The sequence below is a fragment of the Ambystoma mexicanum genome, chromosome 2p, assembly GCF_040938575.1.
Source record: "Ambystoma mexicanum isolate Mex_15411 chromosome 2p, UKY_AmexF1_1, whole genome shotgun sequence".
Taxonomy (NCBI): Eukaryota; Metazoa; Chordata; class Amphibia; order Caudata; family Ambystomatidae; genus Ambystoma; species Ambystoma mexicanum.
Window position 1 is genome coordinate 1471410454 of NC_090923.1, and position 20736 is coordinate 1471431189.

Genomic DNA, 20736 nt, shown 5'->3' on the forward strand with positions numbered 1-20736 from the left:
AATAATGAAAGGGGGGAATGCTGGGGAGGAGCTAGCGCCTTCCTGCAACCCCCAAGCGCTTTACAATTAGGCAAGCCTTCTGTTGACTGTTTCTAAAGCACTATAGCACTGAGAAAGCCTTTTTCATTCAAATATAATCACACACAGGCATGGGTGGCCACTAAATGAAGACAGTATTTAAATATATGGTGCAAATAACCAGTAGCTGAATGAATTTGTAAATGTTAAAACGTATGCAGTTCTTAGCACGGTATGAGTAAAAAATACTCACCTTCCCTTTCCTGGAAAGAATGCAGCCTGTGCTCAAAATAGACTACAGGCATTGCTGTGGTGCCCGGCTAGCACTGGCAGAGCAAACAAAGTGGCTAAGCAGCTGTTTCCTGTCCATCAAGAGCCCATGTATATTAAGAATAGGGGAGTGTATATGCTTAATGCATGACATGCAACATTATGGAAAAAATAAGATTTTAAGGGGAATTACTGGACCAGATAAAATATGAGTATATTGAGTGAAGTATGGAGAGTACGACGGGAAAATGTGTTTATATATACATGTTTATACAAAATGATGATAAACAGGAGCTACAGTGTTTTCTTGCATAGGCGAGCAGTATGCTAAGTAATTGTTCCTAAACGGAAACCCGGCCATGCAAGAAGGAAGACTGCAGCATCCCTTGTAAGGGAAGGACAGTTTTGGAAGAGCCATGCCAGTATCCAGTAACCAAGTTACACAGTATATATGGCCCCTGCTTGGCATCAGTCTGCAGGAGCTTGGAATGGAAGGACAAGAGGCCGTTCAGGGAGCAGAGTTCTTTGCCCGATCCTCATTTTCTGTAAAAGATTACATTTGTTATCCTTGCAAGATAAAGGAGGTCATTATGACCCAGGCGGTAAGTACACCAACTTTACCACCATGGTGAAAACTACGTTTACACCATGGTGGATGGCGGATTTACCGCCCCATTCCAAGGTGAGTGGGGCGGTAAATCCCAATTTCCCATTTACCCTTCCCCATTCCCATTTTTGCCCCATAGGGCATAATGGGAGTGGGGAAGGCGCTAATTACGACACCGTAAATTACGGTGCCGTAATTAGCACCAAGGCGGTTTAGCGCCATGGATTTTAACGCTTGCTAAAAGCAGCCGTTAAAATTGGAATCAGGCGTTAAGGGTTAACGACGGCATTAACCCTTACCGCCTGGGTCGTAATGACCTCCAAAGACTCTTGGCCTTAATTCCCTAAAGGGGAAAACTTTAATATGGTGTGAGCGTGATTGGGGGTACAATATAATGAAGGGGGTACACCTGTAACTTGGGCTACCTTTCAGTCCAATTCCCTTTAGAAAAAAGGGGATTAGCTCCGCCACTTGTAATCTGGTGCTAATTCTGCAGGACCAAGTGGCGGTAATGGTAATTCTGTTGAGAGGTATTCTGGCAGATTTACCGCTGGTATACCGTCAAATCGTAAAGAGGACCATTATCTTTAAAATGTCCCCTCATACACAGAGAGAAGCAATCTGAAACCAGATTGTATCTTAGTAACCTAGTTAAACGGAACAATATGTGGAAGCTAAATTCATGTTTGAAGTTATGATATATGAAAGTTAAACTAATCGATAGGTTCAAAGTCCTTAATCTGTCACCATCTAATTTTAAGGCACAGACGCACTTTATGTAGCACCAAGTAGGCACCAGTCACTTTGGTAGACAGGAACTAGACGACACCTGAAATGGATGTAATTTATGGTAACTCTTATTCACTACACTTCAACAATGTAACTCCCCGATATACCCTATTTTTTCAGTAAATTCTGATTTGGCACTCTGAATTTTATAAATTATTTTATATCTCTTAGGAACAATGCATTGTGGAGACTTTTAATTAAATATTGCAATTGTTCTTGGATTTTTTTCCCATATGATTATTATGGCTGTTGATGTTATTGCTGTGATGGATACATTTTTTTATCAGAAATAAAGCTCTTTTGACTCATTCAATAATATTGCTCAATATCAATTACTAAGACAATATCCATCAGAACTCGTTTTTTTTCTGCATTCGGGTTAGTTGATATACGCAATCTACTGACACGTGAAGGATCCTGGGTACTGTGTAGTAGGGATAGTATTGCCGGAATCCCCTTTTTTCAACTTTGAAAACAAATAATGTAATACTCCATACCAACCATTAATGCCAGCTTTTGCAAAGCATATGATCCTAAGCAGATGCACAAGCCTCAGAAATTATATATAGGTATACACACAAACACACACACACACCATGCCCCAGACAATCTGGCCACTAGCCATGGCCACCAGGGACCGGCTATGGGGTTAAACTGGGTATTGCCACCAGGAACCAGCTATGTGGTTAAAGTGGGCAGTGGGCCTGGCCCCTGGCAAGGACTGGTATCAAAGAACAAGTTACTTACCCCTGGTAACGTTCTTTCAATTGGATGTTCCTCCCACGTATTCCTCATTTTAGGGAGTAAGAATTTTCAGTTCCAAGAAGTGTCATGGATCGAGTCGAAGACTGCTTTCCAAAATCCTCCTTCCTGGCTAGAGGATGAATCCAAACAGTAATGCTTTGTAAAAGTGTGAATGATAGACCAAGTGGCTGCCGCACAAATGTCTTATCGGCACCCATCTTTGAATCGCTAAAGATGTTGCCCTGCCCAATGGGCTCTTAGGCCTTCCAGGGTATCTTTCCCAGCCACTCTGTAGCACTCTGAAATAGCCAGAATGATCATCTGGACAAATTTTGCTTTGTGACTGGAAGAATCAGTTTGTGTCCAGTATACCCAATGAAAAGCTGGTCGTGTTGACGTAACTTTGTCATCCGAGAAATGTAAAAGCTCAACACCCTTCTGGGATCAAGCCTTTGTGGCCTTTCCCCTTCCTTGCCAGAATGAGGGGGTGGATTGGAAGTTGGAAGCACAATTTTCTGCGCTAAATGGAAATATGGCACAAGTTTTGGAAAAAAAGGTTCAACCCCAAGGACAACCTTATCCTTGTAAAAAAAAAGGTAAATGGAGGCTTACTAGATAGTGCCTGCAACCCTCTCACCCTGCGGGCTGACGCTAACACAACAGAATGGTTTTCAATGTTAGCAGTCTTAATGGACATGAGTGGAGTGGCTCAAAGGGTATCTGCAGAAATGAACGGCAATAAAAAAAAGAAACCAAATGAAGTAATGGCCATCTTTTTTCTGACTATTTAGGGAATTTATATTAAAATATAGGGTGGGGTGGGGGCAAGGGTAATAGATGAGGTGGGGGAGAGGAGGGGAGCAGGGGGACTCTCCCTGCATTATTTAATTTTAAAAAAGATGCAGTCATTTCTTCATTCAATATTTTCATGGACATCCCAAAGGAAGTACACATCAGAAATTTTAATACCAGATTAAGATCCTAAATTGGGACTTGAAAATGGGTAGGAGGGAACACATTAGTGTGCCATTTAAGAAAATGTATAATCAATGGTACTTTGAAATATGATACCTCTTCCAAGGTGTGCTTAAAGAAAGCACCGAGTATCCTTTAATGGTCCCAATCTGGAACCCCAGATTAGCTAGATCCAACAAAAAAAGACAGTCCGTAGGTGTGTACTGCACTGAAAAGTGTCCACATCCTTTTCTCTCCTGCAGCATGTTCCAACGGCAGCTGTAGAAGGATTTCATTGCTGGTGGCTTTCTGGCCAAAAGCAAAATCTCCATTACCTTATCTGGGAGGTCCCACTCCTTATAGCTCAACCTCTCAGAAACCATGCGTGAAGGTTGAGTGTCTTGACTGGATGTAGACTCCCAAACCTCCTCGCGCAAGCGCCATCCTCTTTGTGGCAGACTTATTGGAGGGTGGAGGGCCATGCCCAGAAGGTCTGGGTACCACGTCCTCCTGACCCGATTCGGAGCAATTAGGATCATGTATTTCCCAAACTTTCCCAACCTCCTGATCCCTTGAGCAATGACGGGTACTGAATGAAACGCGCACAGGAGTGAAAACTCCCAGTTCACTAAAAACGCGTCTCCTAGAGCTCCTCTTGGGGGAAATTCCCTGGAGCGGAGCAGCTCGCACTTCCGGTTAACACTGGTCGCGAACAGGTTTACCTGAGGGGTTTACCCAAAGGGGGAAACATCTCTTGAAGGACTTCCTGAGCTAGTTCTCACTCGTGGGAGACTGTGCTCTGCCTGCTCAGTGTCTGCTGCAGTGTTCTCCTCTCCGGCTAGTTGAACTGCCAATAGGGAATCTCCTTCTTGAATTGCCCAGAACCAGAGCTGCATTACCTCTCTGCACAATGGTAGTGACCATACGCCTCTCTTGTTGAGGTAGTACCTGGCCACTGTGTTGTCTGTCATTATCAGGACATTCTTTCCCCGTACAGAGGGCAGAAAGGCCTTGAGTGCTAGTCTTATTGCCCTCAGCTCCAAAAGGTTGATGTGTAGTTTGGATTCCGATGGAGACCAACGACAGCTGACTGTCAGATTGTTCGTGTGGCCTCCCCATCCCGTGAGTGAGACATCCATAACTACCGTTATCTCCGGCCATGGCTGCCAAAAGGGTTCTCCCTTCAGAATGTTGTCCTTGCATGCCCCTCCACAGAATATCCTGTGAAACCCTGTTTGGAGCCTGAAGGAGTTCTGTCATTCTGGCCGAAAATGAAGACCACTGCGTCCTAAGGACACACTGAAGGGATCTCATTCTCAGACGAGCCTTTGGCACCAGGAAAATGCAGGATGCCATGAGGCCGAGCAACCTCGAGAAGATATACATTCCTCAGGATTATTTCCGGGCTTCAGCAACAGGGTTGTTGCAGATTTATCCATAGAATCTGATACTTTCCCTTAGTTTCAGAAGGAATTAAACAACTGAGTTGAGGAACTAGAGGGCTAGCAAAAGGATTGTAAAATGTGTTAGTGAAACCATCTGGGCTAGGGGATGCTTGGGATACTTCCTGAGTGGTTACCTCAACTTCAAGTGCCTCCCTCACCTCTTCAGGGACCTCAGGGAGATATGCTTGGTGAATAAAACCTTGAATGTTGGCTCGATTCCCTTGGTGTGGTGCCAAAACCCACGAAAGAACTCCTCCATAACCTGCAACTTTCCCGTCTTCGGATAAATTGTTTCTCATCTGCATCCCTCAAGGCCCCAATGTAATTGAGAGTGGCAACTTTCTTTAAGTTAGCCGCCAACAGCTTATTGGCCTTGTTACCTCTGGAATAAAAGCATTGTTTTACCCTTCCCCATCAGATGAGCTTCTAGAGGGGCCTGCTTAGCTATAGGGAGGTCTCGAAGGGAACACAGATTTCCTTTCGCTATATGTTCTTTCTCCTTCTTATGGACTATTCCTTCCATTGTGGCCTGTTGATGTTTTTGGGCCCTCCCTCAAGCTGACGATTGTTCTATAATGACCCCAGAATCACCACCTTCCCAGCATCCTATATAGTCCGAAAGTCTTGTTCCGCGGTATCATTATCTTGGAAATAATCAGGGATAGCTTCTGCTATGTGAGCTTTCAGAGCTACATTGGTCGGTTCCATGTAATTTAATCACAGGATGTTTTTTTGCACGGGTTTTTACCGCAAATATTTTATAGCAAAAACCCATCAAATTTTTTAAAACTTTTTTTGGGGGGGTTCCCCCCAACCCTGCATTCCCTTTCAGTTTATATCTATTACCAAAAACCCACATCCCGTATATATAATTTTTTAAACCCCCCAAAAATTAGATGTTTTTTTTTTATAATACATTTCCAGTAAAAAACCCTGCGAAAAAACATCCCGCGATGAAAGGACATTGTACCCATCGTTCAATATTGAGTCAATGAGCTTCCAGGGTGGCTTATGGATAAGGATGGTCTGGACTAGGTCTAATTCAAGCTTAAGGGGGAAGTGATCTGACAGAGCTTTTGGTAGAATGTCTTTCACCCCCCCAACTCCCGGGATGAGGGTAATGGAGACGAGAAACATATCCAGCATAGAGAAGCCCTTGTGGACAGCTAAGAAGAAGGTATAATCCTTCTCCCTTGGCTATGATATCTGAAAAAGTTTGCAAGAAATGGCCTGTTTTTCTTTAGGGCCATATATGACAGCTACGATAACCTTGCAATCTCCCATGAGAGTTATGAATAATGGGTACCTCCCGCCCTTGCCTCGTAACACCTTCAACACTTTCAATGGCTATCCCTTGCGGACCATGATGGCGACCCCCGTTTTTAAGGCCACTAGTAGCGGAATACGCTCTTGGGTACAACTTATTGCAGAGACACCCTTCTTCCACCGCCATCAGATGAGTCTCAAAAGACTAGAAAGAATAGGGCTGCATCCAGAGAGGAAAGTCTATGTAACAACGCCTTGCCTTTAACCGGTGAGGTAAGACCCCGCACATTTAGGGTCAGGCAGAGGTGGTCAGGGGACACCATCATGTTCTACTTCAGGCCAGAAACCCACTAGGCAAGCCAGAGTTATAACTAGAAGAGTCCCATTCAGGGAGTCTCTCTTAACATGAGCCTCAAAGATCCTCCATGTGACCAAAAAAAAAATAACCCCAAACGAACAGTAGAATCACAACAGAACATTAAGAGCAATTCCCAACACATTTGTAGTTACTTGTAGACCGGTGCAATTCCTTTGTGGCACTCAAGTTAACCCCTCTCCTTTCCCCCGAATCATAGGACAATAAACAAATGTGCACCATCCCATGTAAATTGAGAGTGTAAAATAGAGATGTCAACTGGCAAAAGAGTAGAAATAACTTACGAAGAATGGACCAACTGCCAGGCATATAACAGTCCGAATCAATAGGTTGGAGCAATCCGGGACGGCCCCATTTCAGAATCTGGAGACATTTTCGCAGATTTTCTCCTTCTTCTAGGCTTCCTGGAGCCACCTCAGGGCCTCAAACATACACAGGCCTCTGCCCCAGTGTTATCTAATCTAGGGTCCGGGGTAGCGTCCATTAATTCAGCCGTTGCCTCCTCCGATCCAATAGCAAACCATTGATTCTGATATTCAAATAGCAACTTACAGGGGAAACCCCAGCAATATTTGATGTTTCAGTATTGTAGCCAGGCCGTGACTCTATGTAGCCTCATCCCATTCCCAAGTGTCCGATGTGAGGGATTTTGATACAAGGAGAGCTCCCCCCTCCTGACCCCTGGGAATTGTACGGCCTCTTTCTTTCGAGCTGCCATTATGATCCCCTCTTTTAGTTGAAAGTAGTGGACTCTTGAGAGCACATCTGGCAACAGGTTACGTTGTTGTGTCGAAGAGTAAACGTGATGTGTTCGGTCCAGCTACAAATCTGCGGTGTCCGGGTGGTCTAATAAGGATCGGAATAGGTCACATACATACTCTTGTCAGGTCCTGATTTGTATGAGTTGAGGCGCATGCAGATGTTCTGTTCTCCAGATCCTCCCGTTTGGCCCAAATCAATTCTAGCTGCTCCTCAGATACCCAGCACCCTGTTTGTTAGCGCAGCATGGTCGTGCGCCTGCTCGCACCGCGTATTTTCAAATAATTTACCCACGTTTCCAGCCCCAGCAGGTGCAAGTTGAGATCTGCAATGGATTTGACCAGCGTCTCTTTCGTATATTTGATCGCCAATGTGAGATGCTGTTTCAGGGTGAAATCATCTCCATAAGGTCCTCCTTGGTGAATGCAGGGCTTGAGTGGGCAGCCATGGGAGGCAGAGAATGGACCTCAGCACGAACCTCTCAAGTGTGTCTCTCCTTGTCCTGATTGCATAGTAGTGATTTAATATCGCCTGCTTTGGATTTTGCCCCAGATTTAGCCATCACTTTAAGGCTAGTTGGTATTCCTGGCCTACAGTGCTGCACAGGCCTGCACTGGGTCACGCTTCTGCTAGCTCCTAATCACAGTTGCCTTCCTATGGAGTCAGGTTCCGAGATGTTGTTCAGGACACCAGTATCTAATATGAGTGCACTAATTTTACCAGCTGGCCCAGGTTCACAGCAAAAACAATGGCACCAATCAGCAACAGCTACAACGGAGGCCTGTGTCCTGGGTGTGGGGGTCCTCTCACCTCTTTTCAGCTCGATATCCGCTCCAGCCATTTCTTGCTCCCCACCTCTCCGTGCAGCACTGGCTGTTTGGGTTGTCGGTCACAGCCTCTTATCTGATCTATTCAGCAGGTCCCCTCATCCCCCACTGGTCTGCACTCTCTTTCCTCAGCTCCTCCATGCTTAATGAGCATCCCGCTCAGGTTAACAAGGCAGGCACACACCACTCTGCTCCACACAGGCCATCTCATGCGCGGGACTAGCCTGCTGGTGTGTTCCACCTGAAGTGGGGGCCCGGAGGGTAAGCGCGCTGCCCCGCTGACTCTCCTCTCTGCTGTGGCGCACTTGGAAGAGCACCCCCAGCCACTCACTGGTCGCCGGCTTCCATCAGAGCAGGCGCAGCAGAAATAGCGGTCTTGTGCTCACAGAGCCCCAGCCACAAACAGCACCTTCCGCGCCTGGTGATTCAGGCGGCTAAACCAGCCATTGCCCACAGGGTCCTGAACAGGCTGTTGCGAGCGCCGCCTACAACCATGCAGCAGCCGCCATGCTTTCCTTTCACCGGTGACAGCTGGACCAGGTCCCGTGCTCAATCTACCAATTTCGGCCTCCAAATCTTCCCACGGCAAGGTCGCCGGGAGTTGCGCACAACGGCAAGGGGGTTTATTTCTCAAAATAAAGCAGCATTATAGGGGCTTTCGGTGCGGAGCGACGGAGCCTACAGCAGGCACGTCTGCATTGGGTGCCGCATGGCCACACCCCATTTCATGCCCTTTAATGTGTTTGAAATATCAGCTCTAGCAAGCAGAGGTATATTTTCCCACCATAAACATTTTTAAAATGTTAGTTCCATTCTTTATTTGTAGTGAGACTATGCAATGTTTCTAGAAAGGGACATATTGTAAAAAAAAAATATCTTAATTCCTGTACTTGAACACGACAGTAATACAAACATGTTAATGTGTGCTACTTTTGGGACCTCTCCCCCAATAGATGCAAACCATATGCATTTGAGGTATCAGATATACAACATCTAACCACAGGGTGACTGATGGAGGAACAAGTAGCCGAAATACTGATTATGTAAATGAAAGGTCAGTTGAATGCAGTTGTCTGAAATCTACTAATTTCTCTACAAGAGTAGCCAAAAATGACAAACTCCAGGACAATTGTTAATCTGTTAGTGTAACAAAGGCATGCGCTGAGGTGCATACGATTCTAGTACAGCCATAAATGCCTTTTCAACCTGTTATCCAAAGCCTACGTATCTTTATATTGCAGGAAACAAACGAAATAAACATGAACATTAAAGATCATGTACGTTAAGATTTTTGGTGTTGGTGAATTGTTGTGGCGCTTGCGACACAAAATCACCAAAACTAATGCTACAGAAGGGAGAGACGGGCAAGCGATAGTGATCGGGAGGGGCACATTCCTATTAGCGACATGCCGGTGCGTGCCGCAAGCAGCTTGTGCTAGGGTGGAGTGGGTCAGATCAGGAGGAACAGCGACAAGTTTAGCTACCTGCACGTGCAGCAGGAAAAGGAAGCAGAAGCGCAATGAAACCTACATTTTGGGTAGGAGGGGGGCCAACTCTTCTATTGTTGGCAGAGGTGCTAACTTTAAAGACTGAAGGGGGAGAGGCAAACATATTTGGGTGGGAGGCATCTAACGTCTTTACGCATTCTGAGACTATTCTAGTGCAGCTTCAATGTTACAAGCAGTTAACTCTCCTTTAATTCTGAAAGTGCCCACATAAGCCCTGCCGTGCGAATGAGCAGTCTCACGTCCCCTCTCTACCCTTTCAATCACTCCCCTGGCATGCAAGTACTAAACCCACATCACAATTTCAATTGCCTAAAATAGGATGCATATGAATGCAGCGGCTAACAATGAAATACTTTACGTTAATAATTGCTGGGCCTTTGTTAAGAGCAAAGCCCATGTGCCGTTTAACATGTTTCCTGTTCTGTCCATTTGTAGGTCAACAAGGTCGAGTCAACATAGTTGGGAGGTGCTGAAGCCCAGTCAGCTCAATGGTGTTGCACCACTGAGCAGGAGCCTCCTGAAAGACGACAAGCTAAATTTGAAATATTCAAGACAAATGTTTTATGGTACATATTGCTTTTCTTCGGTTCATGTACCTCACCTAATGTACCGATTTCCGTAAATCAGCAACATCGATAACTTTGACTTCACAATATTTTAGCTACAGTGGGGTCAGTGTACACACATGGCATTTCTGATTCTGCGACTCCCAAGGAGTGACATGAGTTGGGGACTGCGTGTTCATGCTAAGTCACTAATCCTTTGCACTTTACCCGCAGGCTAATATTGATATTTTTATTACACAGGCTTTCACGTCAGAAGGGGATATATCTCACTTCAAAGTTGACAAGGCAATCGAGAGGAGCGCATGAGTGGGGGGTGGGAATTGGAGAACAGAACAAAGTGAAGCATTAGGAGAACAAGGATAGAGTACGGACATCTAATTAAGGGGATAGAGTGAGAGAAGACAGAGACTGCAGAGAAAGACAAACATTTGTTGAGGGCAGGAGGGGATTTCTTTTAGAGCCTATATTGGGAGCCAGTTTGTGTGAAACGGCTCTCCTTGAAGAGAGGGAATAAAGAACACTAAGTGCAAAAGTACAAATAATGTTTAATTTAACAAAGCGTACTACAGAGTGAAAACACCAGAGCTAAGCATGGGTGTTATGTTTTGCTCTGAGAATGATTTAACCAGACCATAAGGGAATAACTCAGTTTTATTGTAGAGAGCCCCGAGGTGGGTGCACTCTCTGTCAGCAATACACTCCCGATGCTGTTCTCAAACTCCCAGGAGCTCGAGAACAGCCTCAGGATCATTACAGGAATACAGATTACATCACAACATCTCCCCCACATAATTAAACAAGAACAACAAGGTGGGTGCCAGCAGGCATCTTACACCATATGAGAAAGGGGCAGGGAAAACGAGAAAAGGAGGGATGGAGGGTGGAGAGAAAGGGGGGCAAGGGAAAACATTTAAATGTATATTGGAAGCAAAGGATACTCTCTTGAAGACGGTGCTAATTTCAATGATCTGCTTCTGGTCCATTTTATGTCCCATGGTGGCTGGGGATGATGTGGTGTTTAATAATACACATAATCCTTCTTGAAGTTCTGCAAAATTCTTCTATTCCTGGATGACATTTCTCTTCCACAGTCAACATCCCTAGTCTTTTCCGTATCCATGTGTGTGCTCAGTCTAATAACACCATATGACCATCTCTTGCAATTTCTAATACCACCGATTTCTCTAACCCTCTCACCACTCTCTGCGGTTCTCTAAATCTAGATAATCCTTTCAACAATCCCTTGGGTTCTCTCACGCGAATCCAGTCCCCTTCCTTAATATTACTTTTCTTTACGTGTTTGTTGATATAGTATTCTTTATGCTTCCTCTGTCTTGCTTTCATCTTCCTCACAAAATCCTCCATTTCTATTTTCTTGTGGCTCTTTGATGTTAACCACGCTGGTCTCAGCCTATTTGATGCTTCTCTCCCTCTCATCATGGTGAAAGGCTCTTCCCCTGTTGCCGAATGTGGAGTCATTCTGTATGCATTTAACACCGTCTTTAATGTGCCCTTCAAAGGTAACGAATTGCATTTAACGCCTCCTTTAATGTGTCCTTCCAAGGTAATGAATTTGCTATGGCCAATTGTATAATAATTTTTATAAAGCCAATAATTCTCTCCAGCAATCCGTTTGCCATTGGATGGTACAGTGAGGTGACCTTATGTTCAATAGCTGTCTTTCAGAAAAGCTTGCATCTCTTCTGCAATGAACTAAACCCCATTGTCATATATAATCTCTTGCAGATCTCCTCTATTAAACACATCCTCCAAAAATCTTACAATCTTCTTTGTGGTAACCGTGCCTTCCATAATACCCCATTCAACCCACTCCGAGGTATAATCCAATAATACTACTATGCATATCTTCAGAGCCCCTAGTGATTCAAAAGGCCCTGTAACATCAATGGCCAATTTTCTCCATACCATGTGTGGAATCTCAACCGGCTGCAGTGTTGCGACATTCATTCTCTTACCCTCGTCACTTAGCACACACTCCGTACAGTTCACCAACTCCTCCATTTCGCTCCACATCCCCGGCCACCAGTAATTTTCCCCTCACTCACCTCTTCGTGAGATTTCTACCTAAATGGCCTTCGTGTGCTAAATCAGTTATTTTTTCCTTATTGACACAGTTGGAATAATGCGGTCACCTCTAAACACGCATGTGAAATCCTCTAAAATCTCGTTCTTAATCTGTACATAATCTTTCAATCTATGGTCGATCTTCTTCCATCCTTCCTGCATCGCTTGGCGTAATAGACCTTGCTCCACATCTTCTGCAGACGCCCTGCTCCATTCCTCTTTTTGTATACGAGACTCAATATGCGCACTAATGCATTGTTTTGTCTGTGAAATACGGTATGAACTTTGAATAATATTCAGTTAGAGCCAGAAAGCTGCGTAACATCCTTATTTGACGGGGCAGGCATATTCGATATGGTATCCACCAAACATCTCTTTGGGTTGATCCCCTCCGAATTTATGATGTGGCCTAAATATGTTACTTCTCTCATCTTGATTTTGCACTTGTCGATTTTTTAGGACTCTTTCCTGTATAACTTGTAACACCCCTAAAAGTGTGGCGTTGTGTTCTTCCTCGGTCAGAGCTGCAATTAGAATGTCGTCCTGAAAATAATACACCCCCTATAGACCTCTGAACAGCTGTTGCATCAATCTTTGGAATACTGCTGCGGCTAATGCCAAACCAAAAGGCATTCTCCTATAACTAAAAGCTCCTAACAGTGTAACAAATGAAATGTTTTGATTCTTCATCCAGGACTACTTGATGCTAAGCCGACTATAAATCCAGAGTTGTAAACTATCTAGCAGGCTTCATAGTTGTCAACATTTCCCTAACGTTAGGTAACGGATGCCTGTCAATCCATATACTTGCATTTAAATCCTGTAGATCACGTACATCCTTATAGAATTGTCAGGTTTTCTCACCATCACCGTCGGAGATAGCCATTCTGAACATTCAATCGGCTCAATAATATTTTGCTCACACAGTTTCATCAGTTCTCTTTGTAATGAGTCCCTTGTACCTATTGGGATGTTCTCCTTATGCGCAACTGGTTTGGCTCTGTTCTTTAACACTATCCTGTGCTTGTAACCCTTTATCATTCCTATGCTGTCATTAAATATTTGGGGAAAACTCTTAACCAAACTTTCATTTGTGTCATAACTCTCAGTTGATACAAACATATCCTGGGGCGAGTGTTTCCATATTAAGTGTATCTGTAGCGCTGCTTGGTCCCACCAGCACACTACTGAAGAACCATTTTCTGTCATGTATAACTTGCAGCGCGTCTCTCTTCCTTCGAAACTCAAATGGACCTATTTGTATCCAATAATATTGATGGGACTTTTGCCGTATCCAGTGGCCCTAACCTCTATGATTTCTAATTCTTCACACTTGCCATTTAGTTCCTTAATAAAAGTCGCCACATCTATGATAGTATACAGTGAACCTGTGTCTACCATTACTACAATTACTTGCATCAGAACTTTGTTTATGCACATGTATGCCCATGGCCCTTTTCCTTTGCCAGGAGTGATGGTTAAGATTTGAATGTCGTCTTCATCATTTGCAATAGACAACAATCTACTTCGGCCACTAATTTCTTGAAGGGCTTTGATGCTTGTGCCTGTACAATTATTGGCTTCCTCATGCATTCTATTTGAATATGAACCAAATCTACCTCTTCCTCTACTCTTCCTACAAACTTTTCCGAAATTACCAATCTTACTGCATCTAAATCATTCTGCAGAGTATGCTGGACACTCTCTATCCACATTAATATGTTTGCCTCAACCACATTTATAACAACGTCCTTGCATCTTATTGAATGTTCCTCTCTCCCGGGTTTCATTCTCAAATTATACATTGACATCTTTCTTATCAGAGCCACTAATGCTGCTTCATTATTCTCATCTTTTTCCTCTTGTATGCTTTTGATCTCTGTGGTATCTTGTTTACTTTGTACAACTCTCATACATCTTTCTCCTAGCTCCATAGTTCTTGCTATTTCTATCACTTGTTCTAATGTTGGATCTTTTGCCTGCCATAGTCTCTGTTGTATATGGGGATGTGCTGTGTGTAACACTATTGGTCCCTCAAATATTCCTCTGCTACATCTGTAAATCTACACGTAGACATGAATCCCCTTAATACTGCCATGTGAGTGTCAACCGATTCTCTCTTGTTTTGTTTCCTTGAGAAAAAATTATATCACATTTGTCTTATTCCCAAAATGTCGGGATAATTTGTTAAGGGCACTCTCATAACATTTTTTGCTGCTGGTGCCGTCATCAGCATTGGTCTGGTCAGGTAGAGTGCGAAAGAACCTAAGCACTTCAGCCCCAATACAATTTAACAATGTGGCTTCCTTCACATCATCATTGAACTTTGTGCCACCAATTGCTCTCAGGTGCACTTGAAAAGTGTCCACCCATGGTTCCCAGGGGTTGGTGGGATTCCCCAGATTTGCCAGCAGTGGACATGGTGCTGGGGTATTCTGCATGGCTGTGTTATTGTTTAACCACAGTGAATATACCTGGGAGGATAGCTCAGCAGCAACGTGCTCGCCTTGGAAGCAAGGCGACCCAAAGCAACACAGGTTCGATCCCTGGGTCCGTGCTTAGAAACCTCTGGGTATAAATACGAAACTAAGACAAAAGAAAAAACTATGATGCAACTGAAAAACAAACAATTCCGGTAACAGCGCCTCGATACCCATGGGCTGTGTGAGCGCTTTAAAAATGCAAATAATAATAAATAATATTGCCCTTGTGTCTGGTGCAGTCTTTATCCTCTATTGCTGATCGTTTCATATCTTGTAAATCGTTCAACAAGCATTTGTTATTTATCTTCTTTGTTGACTAGTGTTGTTACGCTCCAATTGACAAGTGCTGTGTGCACAGCTTGCCTCCTCCCTTATTTATTTATCCGTTAGTTTAGTTCACCCATACAATAGGCGGCGTTTGTATTGTTTATTTACGCATGTGTTTCCACTACTCAGCGTTGGGGCGTCGCTGATTTGATTTTTTTTCTCGTAACGTCCTAGTATTGAAGATACGATTGCATTGTTACAAAGGCAACGCGCTGTGGGCAAACAAAATGGTGTTACGCCGGCAACGTTTTTATTGATCCTTTACCCTAAAGCTTGAGTAAGGCGTTGTGTGCACGCATCGCACTGCATCTGAAAGATGCTGCGCTTTGCTGGCTTTGACTTTGGTAATTACTTTATAATTATTATTTTTTAAATTATCCCCCTTAGTTTTCACCCCCGTCACCGGTACCTTATGATTGAGGCATTCCTGTGGCCGGTCGGGGTCGTGATTCTCGTCGTCTCAGTGTGACCTTTTTCTGCACACATGCAGGATGGGCTTCCTTCTGCTCTCTTCTGGGGGCTGTCTTCATTGACAATTGTTATGTTTTGCTCTGAGAATGATTTAACCAGACCATAAGGGAAAAACCTCTGTTTTATTGTAGAGAGCCCCCAGGTGGGTGCACTCTCCAGAACGGTCAGCAATACACTCCTGACGCTGTTCTCGAACTCCCAGGAGCGCGAGAACAGCCTTAGGATCATTACAGGAATACAGATTACATCACAACAATGGGGAGGGGGGGGGGTCACTGCATTATTATTGGTGGTACAGAAATGCAGAAACAGTTTAGGAGTCACCCAATGTTCACTTTGTGATTTTAGGCACATTCTCTGCATCTCAAACTACAAAGAGTGCAAAGGTGTACTTTGGTGCCTTAACATGACCAGCCAGAGGCTGTTTTTAAGGGCTCCTTATAAGCTGGAGTGCATGTTGTACTATGCAACAGGGGAGGCTGTGTTTTGTAATGGCACAGCCGGGCTGAAAAAAACAGTGGTGTGGAAGGTTGCCCAGAGCCGTGCCAGTGGTTTAAAACCTTCCACCCATCACTTTTCATTTGTTAGAGGTTGCCCTCGGAAGCATAGAATCCCACGCCCTTTTTTCTTAGTCATCCTCTGGGATGTGGTTTCAGGCTCTGTGTACAGCAGTTAGGCTACATGCAGGACAGTTTACAATAGTCAAGCAGCCCACAATTGTAACATTGCAGTGATAATATGTTTAATTAAGTACACTATATCATGAGACAATGTAGACAGAAAATAAAGTGCAGTATTGTTTCTAGAACGACGCCTACGGGCATGGGATGCCCTCCCTTATGCGGAATATATTGTATTTCCCCTCTTTTTGCATTTCCATTTTGACAGAGCGGAGCGGCCATCTGAGTGAGCAGTGCACACCAATCTGCGGCAGAGGTTTGTCCGTCCCTAAGTTTCACATGCATCTCCAAACAGCAGCCCAGTGATGGCTTTAGTCAGTTTGTGTAAGAAAGTCTTTTGTGCATTGTCTCGCTGCAAAGCTGACTGATGTAGTCACAAACTATAGCAGTAGCGAATACTTTCATACTTGTTTTACTATCAATAATCTAATGGAAAACGGGGCTGCTTGGATTTATTAGTACATGTGTGTGTGAATGTATGTGCTTGAGAGAGTTTATTTGAAAAGTTCGCCAGAGTGGGTGGATGGGAGAACAGCTGTGTTTTCCCATGGTGCAAGGCAGCCCGGCCTGCCTTGTGTGTTCCAGAGGAGGGTATCCTGCCCTGCACCATGGGAATGTGTTTTACACAGTAATACTTTATTATTGGGTAAAGGCAAGAAAGGTATGTCCTTAAAGTGGTTAGCACTGGAAGGCTGGCAGTACTGGCCTTGGCCTCAATACTTGGCCCACATTTAAAGTTCTAGAATGACTGGGAAAAGTTAATACAAGTGTGTTCTTACAGTGGCGGATACTTGCCAGACTGGTAATACTGGCCATGGCCTCATAGGGCAAAGCCATCATGGATGTATTCTCACAATTAAAGTACTGACATTGTTTAGCAAGTATGTCCTTACATGCACTAGCACTGAAAGGATGGCACACTTGTGCCTATTGGGCAAAATCATCTTGGGTGTGTTCTTCTTAGTGTAAACACTGGCATATTTTGTGTGCATACCAGCATCCTGAAAGTATGTTGGAAAAAGATCATGTGCACTGTTGGTGATCTGGCATGTGTTGGATTATTTTTCATGCGTTACCCCATGCAAGGGTTTGCAATTGTGTGTCATCTAAATTTTCACTTCAATTGACCTGAAAATGCACCATTCTAACCATTTACTTATAATAATAAAAATCACCTTGTGGGGACAACTCCAAGAGCTCTCATTGGAGGATTGTGCTCCCTCATTTAGCTTGGGAAATAATTAGGCCCCCCAATTAAAACAAAACGCACCAGCTGCCACTGCTCTCTACTAAAACCCACCCCACCCCGACCCCATACTCTCTCCACCCCCACCCACCTTAATGCCATTCTCTACCTTCACCCATCCATCCATCCATCCATCTTCATCTCTGCTTCTCTAATTTGTTGGTGGTTAGGATCTTAAACCTAATGACCCCCTTGATACTCAGTCCCATCTTTTTTTTTTGCTATGCAGGACTTGGGTCTATTCCAACTGGTCATTGTCCCGTCCCTCCATTTGGGCAATACGTTAGACTTGATCTTCTCATCAGCTTGCCTAACTAACCCCTGCTCCATGATTTCTGCTCAGATTGAAGAGCATTGCGCTCACTCCCAGGATTTGGACTTAAATTCTCTTGCTCAGGCATTCACCTCCACTGTGGATTGCCTTGCCCCCTTCAAAGCTTTTAAACCAAGGTTTCGTCCCTCCGAACCCTCGTTAAGTGATAACCTTTGGGTGCTTTGGCTTTAGCAGAGACAGGCTAGTGAAAATGACGTGCCGCCTACTGTCCTGATGCTAAAGCCTTATTATGTCAGGCAACCTTTATACCACAAAGCCATAGCGAAAGTTAGAGGCACTTTTTACAGCTATCGGGTGGAATCTGCGATTAAATCGACCTAAGGAACTTTTCAGGTTTGTGTTCTCTCTTTCATCTGATGGAGTGGTCCTCTCGCAGACTCTCTTTGATACTTTATCTACCTTCGTCGAAAAAGGTATTTCCATCCGGGAGAAAATAAGTATCCTCTGGTCTGCAGAACTGACTGCTGCGTCATCATTGGCAATTGTTCTCAATCTTGGTCCTGTTTCCAGTATTCTCTGAGCAGACATCATTGCTGTGACTAATAGGCTTAAATCAGCTTCTCCCCTTGACCACATGACTACAGTGGCCCTTAAAGAGACCATGCCTTTGATCACTCCTCTGGTAACTCAGGCAGTCAACCATTCTTTTTCATCGGGTTCTATACCCAGTGTTTAAAACAAGCCCTGGTGATACCCCTCTTGAAAAATCCCTCCCTGGACCGTACTGTTTCCACTACTTTCTGCCCTATATCGTTGCTTCCTTTTCTTATGAGACCTTTTGACTCTTTAGTAAGCCCTCTATTAAGCACATTTCTTGGAGAATCTTCCTTTTTCGACCCCTCTCAATCCGGATTCCATACTGAAGGTGGCACTGAAAGTGTGCTGGTCTCTGTGGTAGACAATCCCACCAGGCTTTATGATCAGGGTGGCTTAGGGGCATTAATTTGGCTAGCAACCATAACCAGGGATCCTGTTCAGCATACGATTGACATCTTTGTCATCAAAATCACATATACAACAAGAAATTGCACCAGTAACCTTTACCGCTTAGATTCAATATGTGACCATTTGCTAAACTATTCAACCCAAGATTACCCTAGGGAGTGGTGTTGCGCCACCTATCTAACAGGGATAGAAGGAGAGATGTATCCCTATGCTAAACTCAATCCAGTTGTCCAACCAGCAAACAGCCTGGTACAGATTTACAATTTGAAAACATAAAAAGGGCAAATTGTCACAGGACCAACCCATCTAGCATTTAAGAGGGGATTTTACTTTTATTCAACCCACCCTTAAGTGCGTGTCAATGTGATTTGTCCACAAAATAACTCGCTAGAGTCATCTTGGGATCCCAGGGAGAGTTTAATCATCCCCTTCGGGAGACAGTGATAGCTTAGCAAACGGTCACAGATTGAATCTAAGCCATACAAGTTACTAGTGCAATTTCTGTAGTCACCCTTGTGCGTTATAAAAAAACATTTTTACGCCTTTGATACTATTGATCACTCTGTTCTGCTCAAACACCTAGCAGGAGCTGGCCCATCAGGTGCTGTGCTTGTGCAACTCTTTTTTTTCTCAGACCGGACTCGATCTTCCCCTTTCTACATTTCATTCTACATCTACTCCACCAACTTGTGATGTCCCTGAAGGCTAAGCCATTTCCCCCATTCAGTTTAATATTTACATTCAGCCTTTGAACAAACTCATCCTCTCCTATGGCTTCCTTTACTATTCGTATGCAGATCATCGTGCATCCAGATCTTGCTGGGCTGAGACGCTGCTTAAAGCTATGGGAGTTTGGATAAACCTGCTTAGAGGCCATGGGAGTTTGGATAAACCTGAATGGGCACAAGATGGAGATACTTGTAGTAGGACTTCCGCCATCAGCTGTCCTTTGGACTCTGCTATTTTGTCCCTCTTCTCTTGGCCCTTTTCCGTCCCCTGTTCCTTTGGTCAAAGATCTAGGATTTCAAATCTCAGCCTCTCTCTCTTGGCTGGGTGACAGGCGAGTGCAGTATGCGAAGACAGCTTTTTTAACCTAAAAAAGGAAGGACTTCTTTTACCATCCCACTCGTAGGCTCCCATTGTTGCCCCACTAGTACATGGCTCTCCGGACTATTGCAACTCTCCTTTTCTGGCGCACCCTGCTTATGTAATCAAACAGTTGCAAGTTCTGCAGAATGCAGCTGCTAGACTAACAACTCGCTCTCCATATGAAGCTCATATTACTCCTGTCCTTCAGTGGCTAAGCAAATCCAGTTTAAATCACTTTTCTTGGTTCATCACGCCATTTATAAGATTGGTGCCAAATATCTTCAATTGAAATGCTGTTCCTCTGTCCCTTCTTGCGCACTTGGTATGTGAAGCAAGGGATCTGAATAAAACTGGCATCAGATTAACACTTACTGAAGATCATCTTTTATTTAGGGGCTCTCTGAAAACTTTTTTTGTTGTTGGAAACTCTTCAGGTAGATGTCCTGCTTGAATTCACACAGCTCCAAGATGCCTTTCTGGTGAATGATGCACTGTGATCATAACATAACCCACTCAAGCCCCACTCTCTCTACCCCCACCTGTCTACCGACCTTACCACCACTCTCTACCGTCACCCACACTAACGCCACTCACCCATCCTACCCCCTCACACTACACTTACCCACACATTCTGTATCCCCACTCTAACCCCAATCACCACACCCTCTCCCTACCCCACCCATCCCTACTCACTGTACCCAGCTCTAAAAACTTAACTCTCTAACCCTACCAAACCCTTTTTGCCCCACCCCCTACCACCACCCCACTCCCCCTAGCCAGACCCACCCTACCTGCTCTATTCATTCACGCACCCACTTCACCCCCTCTCTTCCTTCCTCTCACTTTATTTCTTACCCCCTAGCCCTTTCTCACTCATATTTCCTCACGCTCATCATCGATGGGGCTCTCCATCAATGGCTTTCTTGCTGCATTTCCCTTCTCATTCT

At 44.3% G+C, this 20736-nt stretch overlaps 1 long non-coding RNA gene across 1 annotated transcript in view; it reads right to left on the reverse strand.

Moving 5' to 3' along the window:
- The window catches only part of LOC138567639 (uncharacterized), an 80866-nt gene extending 60377 nt beyond the window's left edge, over positions 1-20489 (reverse strand). Inside the window, exon 1 of the long non-coding RNA XR_011302265.1 lies at positions 6754-20489. This is a non-coding gene — a long non-coding RNA (uncharacterized lncRNA). The remainder of the gene's footprint in view (positions 1-6753) is intronic.
- Between the last annotated feature and the right edge of the window lie 247 nt (positions 20490-20736).